This window comes from Cupressus sempervirens, chromosome 4 (genome assembly GCF_028749045.1).
Source record: "Cupressus sempervirens isolate cs-2001-9-10 chromosome 4, ASM2874904v1, whole genome shotgun sequence".
Lineage (NCBI taxonomy): Eukaryota > Viridiplantae > Streptophyta > Pinopsida > Cupressales > Cupressaceae > Cupressus > Cupressus sempervirens.
Window position 1 is genome coordinate 547650347 of NC_143121.1, and position 6000 is coordinate 547656346.

Below are 6000 nucleotides of genomic sequence, written 5' to 3' on the forward strand. Positions count from 1 at the left end.
GGATTGTGTAGTGAATGTTGAACAAAAATTATGTTTTGTGAGTGTATATTGTGCCTTGAGAGTCCTAATTAGTTTGATGTACTTTTTGAGTGTTTGATCATTTTCTCTAATAAGGCCAATGGCTACAACTATTAAGTACAAAGCGGGGGCCATAACCTGTGAGGAAAGCCACAGGGATGATGAATTCCCTAAGGAGGTGATGGAGAATGAGTATCAAAAATTGACATGGATCCTCATCAAGATTGGAAGTTTGTAGGTGATACGGAGAGAAATCAACAGAAGAGCACTCAGTTGGCCTAATATCCAACACATAATTGAGAGGTGGTATAAGTTCATAGCCTACATTCAAGACCAAGCTTCATGCTATGAGAAGGTGATGGGTTGAATGAACCAGTTTTCCAAATAGAAAGACTCAATATCGTGCTCCAACCATCAGCAATGCAATTTTCCTTGCCTATGTCGTTGCAACAGACAGACTTCAAGAAAAAATAAAATGTGATTTTTTACACTCCTCAAAAAAGTTTAACCAGGTTTTTCTTTTCAATTCCAGGTAGGTAGTGGGAAGTCTAATAATTTGATTTTGAGGTAAAATTAGTTTTTTGCATTTCTAATTCCACTTTGAAATTTTGGACACAAACACAAAAAAAGTTCAAATCCTATTTTTGTAAATGTCAGTTCTAGTCTAATTGAACAAACCAAATGGACCCTTGTAGAAGCCTGGATATACCATGTTTCTTTTCTATTATAAAACTTTGTTGTTTCTTTTCTATTAGAGAATGTTGATGCTTTACTAGGGGTATTCCTGCCCATAAGAATTATTGCTTCTAAAATGTGTTTCTCTACTGATAGGGTTATGCCAAGTTTAAAAACTAAAATTTTGAAATAAAAAGTGAAACTTTTCCTATTTTAAAATTTAGATTGTTAGTTTATATATTAAATTTTTTTAATTTCTAATTCACCAAATTTGTTAGTTAAAAATCTATTTAAAGATTGTGATCAAGAATGTGAATCCCTTTTTTCCAAAGAACATACCATAAAAATGTTAGAATCTGAAAAGATTAATAACCCAGAAAACTAGTGCAAAGAGTAAATATCTAAACTATGAATGCAAATGATACAAAATCAAAATAGCATCATAGAGTTAGTCTCCAAGATAGTAATGCAAATGCTGGAAGCAAAATAGCATTAAGAGGATGCAAAAACAAGAGATGCAAATACAAGCCAGGTAGCATGCTTATATAGGCTAGGAAGAGGGAGGAGGTGGCAACACCAACCAATGAGGAGCAACCATCTATCAGACTAAAGATAGAAAAGTATCTTCCCAAGATAGCTAATGGATGCTCACATGTAGGAAGGTGACACCTCACAACCATTCACCTAATAAGACATGCTTTATTAACCTAAGCGAGATTATTAAAAGTGTAGGAAAAACCTAGCAAAATAGGAAAAATAAAAAACTACACTAACACCCCCCCATAAGCGAAGCTTAGGTGGATGTAGAAATGGGTCCCGGCAAGTCAAGCCTGATGAGGTACCCATGTACATAAAATTCCCCCAAAAGAGAGAGAAAAGAGACTCCCCAAAGAAAATTAGGACTCCAAGTGAGAGGAAGAGGCCCCCCAAAAGATGTAGCATCCCGCACCTCCAGCAAAGCTTGCAAATTTTGTCCGGTAGATCCACTTGCATCGAACAAGTTTTCTTCCCTTAGGAAAAAGGACAAGATCCCAAGTGTGGTTCCTCATCAAGGAACTATACTCTTCCTGCATAGCTGTATCCCACTCAAAAATACCAGAAGCCTCATGAAAGGACTGTGGATTTGAGGCAGTAGCAATGAAGATATGTAGAGCATCCTGGAATTGTGAACGAGTCTGCTTGGTGTCTGATGGATCCCCAACCCAATCACCTGCAAACTGCAAGGTCTGTCTAGCCCAAAGTGGACCAGAAGATGGAGAATCTAGAGGAGAATCATCAACCTGTGAATGATGACTAGGAGAGGAAGGAGGTGATTCCTCTGAATCACTCTCTGCATCAAAAGTGGAGGTAGAAGACTGCTCAAGTGAATCTGACCCATCAGAAGATCTATCATGTATTCCAAGTGACTCCAATGTCAAAGTAGAAGGCAACCCTGTGACCATGCTCTGCTGGTTAAGCTGATGCAAGTAGTGGAAGTTAAGATGGCCAAACTGCTCATGCCATAATCTACTCACATCATTAGAGTGAGTGAGAAAAATAGTCAAAGGAGGATCAGGAACAAGGTGAGAAAACATATAGAGTCTTGACTGATGATCTGCTCTCCCAACTGCAATTGTAGAATCATTGTGCAACTCACGTATCTCCACTGAATCAGGAGTGAACTCAACCCGCTTGCCTAAACTTGTGTGAGTGATCTGGTGTACCGATAGGAGATTAGTTGACAATGAGGGTACATAAGGAAAATCATGGAATGTGCCATCCCCCACATCAACAGACCCTCTCCCACACACCTCAATAGGAGTGTTGTCACCCATCAACATAGAAGGCATAGTACATTGCTCCAAGGATGCAATTTCTTCCTTAGATGAAGCCATGTGGTGTGAAGCACCCGAATCAAGAACCCAAGTGGATAATGAGGAACCAACTGCAAAAAGGGCCTTGCCCTTTCCTTTCCCCTTGCTGTTTTCTTTTTCTTTGTTAGACCCTTCATTAGAACTTTGTTTGATAGACTCAGGAACATTGATATTATTCTTCTCAAGAATGTATGTCAAGTGATCAAGTTGTTTCTGCAAACATTTATGTTCATCATGACTAGGTCTTTTACAATAGGCACATTTGACCTTTTCTTTCTTAGGCTTATCACCCTTGGAAGATGGTGTATCAATAGTTGCTTTTGAAGAAACTGACATCTGATCCTTCTTCTCCTCACTATTCTTTTGTTTCTTGTCCTTACTATTGTTGTTACTACTTTGTCCTTGTTCTTTTGTGCCTTGGTTAGCAGCGAAGGCATGTGACTTAAAGGACTTAAGAATGCCCATCTGGATTAGCTTGTCCTGTTCTCGAGTGAGATTGACAGCAAAATCATCTAAAGATGGCATGGTGAATTGAGTACCAAGTGCACCCTTAGTAGCATAGAAGGTAGAAACAAACACAGAATATTCTGAACTTAGCTTAGAGAGAATACTAAGAATCAGTTGTTCATCTTTCTTTTCAATTCCACATTGTTTTAACTGCAGCCTTAGTGATTTCAATTTGGTGAAGAAATCTTGGATTGTGTTGAAATTGCCTGGACTCAAACTAATTAATTCATTTTCCAACATATGACCCCTCATTGAATCTTGTGTGCCAAATAGTGTCTCTAGCTTTGTCCATACTTCATTTGGTGTATCCAAAGACTCAATGTGAAATAGCAAGTCAGGAGAAACAGACAAACACAATGTTCCATATGCCTCATCACATTTGTTAAACCACTTAGGCTTGTCTTCATCTTTAGTAGGTTCAGTTTCAAGTCCCATAGTTATCCTATTTAATCCAGCTTTCTTTAAGTGAATTGTCATGCGTGATTTCCACTCAAAGTAATTGTATGGGGTTAGGATGGGCATATTTGTTTGATCCATGATGAAGAAATGCAGAGAAGAAATGCTAAAAAGAAGAGAACCCAGCCACGACAATGCCCCCCCCTCTTTACTCAATCAAAGAACCTCCCCTCAAAGAAATATGATTTGGCACTTTATTTTAGTGCATTTACAACTACCACTAGAAATAATTACTTAGTGGTCTTGATTTCAATGCATTACAAACCCTCATGAAGAGCATATGTTAGAAGTGAAACTTGGGCACAATAATCAAGGAAAAAAATAGCACCAGTGTGATCTACTCAACAAATCATGCACTTTCAAAAAAAGAATCACCTCGATACGAGGTCGTATGAGAAAGTTATGATCCTCCGAAGTTTCCAAAACGAGAACTGTGCACAGTCACGGCTGAGAATCTGCAATTTTTGAAGAATTCATGCATGAAAATCAAAAAACAACCCCACTAGTGGATAGAACACAAAAAAATAGCCAAGTTCATAACAAGAATCATCAAAATCGGAGTCTGTATGAGCAAGAACGAGACATTTGAAAATTGCATTCAAATCTGCGACTGCCAACGGAGAGGGGTATGGCTGTAGCTTTGCATGCTCGATTTTGAAAAATATACAGCTTGCATGCAAAATCTAAAAGATACCCAGATGGTTTTTCGGGGCTGCGAACAAAACCCAGAAAGCATTTTTCTTGCTGATGTACAAAAGATGTTGCCGTAGTGTAAATCAGACGCCTTTAACAATAAAAAACGGCTCGAAAAATTAAAAAATGACCCCAGCAACCAAAATATGACATGCAAATGCTGGATCAGCTTCTTAAGTCCATCAATGGCATGCTGGAACCTGCAAAACTGATTGAAAACTCCAAATATGCAAGTTGGTTGTCAGTTTTGAGATTGAAACCCCAGAGAAAAATTGTTTTTGTCAAAACTTTTCTGATTCTCAAGATCATCCAAAGATGCAAGAGAAGAGCATACTTCGTTTTTTAAAAAACTATAATAAAATTTATTTGCCCCTCTCAAATCTCTCAAATAAGGAAACTAAAATCTACTCTTGCACATAGAAAAGCTCTGATACCATGTTAGAATCTGAAAAGATTAATAACCCAGAAAACTAGTGCAAAGAGTAAATATCTAAACTATGAATGCAAATGATACAAAATCAAAATAGCATCATAGAGTTAGTCTCCAAGATAGTAATGCAAATGCTGGAAGCAAAATAGCATTAAGAGGATGCAAAAACAAGAGATGCAAATACAAGCCAGGTAGCATGCTTATATAGGCTAGGAAGAGGGAGGAGGTGGCAACACCAACCAATGAGGAGCAACCATCTATCAGACTAAAGATAGAAAAGTATCTTCCCAAGATAGCTAATGGATGCTCACATGTAGGAAGGTGACACCTCACAACCATTCACCTAATAAGACATGCTTTATTAACCTAAGCGAGATTATTAAAGTGTAGGAAAAACCTAGCAAAATAGGAAAAATAAAAAACTACACTAACAAAAAACTTTAAAAATACAACATAATTTGAATGAATTCAAATACTAAACACCCATTAAAAAACCTTAACTCAACTATACAATTAATCTTTTATCTTTTGCATTGTTTCTTTCATTATAGTATAAGAACTATATTGATTCCTACAACAATTTTTTATTTAATAATTTATTTATTTTTAAAATGTTTTAATTTTCTTTTCTTAATTCAATTAGAAAAGCAATTTTTGGAAGTATTCATAAACTTATATATTTAGTAATCTATATACTTCATTCTTCTCAATTTTATGAATACTTATTTTTAAATGCAATTATTTTCATACTTACAAATATTTTAAATTCAAACAAACCATGTAAAAATAAACAAATAAATTAAAACTTTTGTAATGTAATATATAGTTTAAATTCTAAACAAATTCGAACAAAAAAAAAATAGTTACTTCTATTTTTTAATTTATAGTATTTTAAGTATTGATTTTATTTTCCATTTTATTTTTTATCATTAATTAAGTGTTTTTTAAATTGTTTATTTTCTTTTTTATTTATAGATTTTTTAATTAATTTTTTTATTATCATTAATTAAAATAATGATAATATTATTTTACATAGACACCAGAAATCAATATTTTCCAAAACTATTCGACTTCAAGGTTGATATTTATCTTTTGTATATTTTAAGATTTAAGCATATACTTCTCAAATAGGAAGATCATAGGATCTCTTTTCTCCTTATTTTCCATTACATGATCCATTTATGCATTGATCACTCTCTTTTGCTTAATCGATTTGGATCATTCCTATTGAAAATTAGGGTTGAGGAGAGGCACTATTTTCACCCTATTCAACTATATTATTTTTATATTTACTTAATACATTGTATATGCATGTGCACATATACATATATGCATACATGCATATGGATAGACATGTTTGTTTTCATA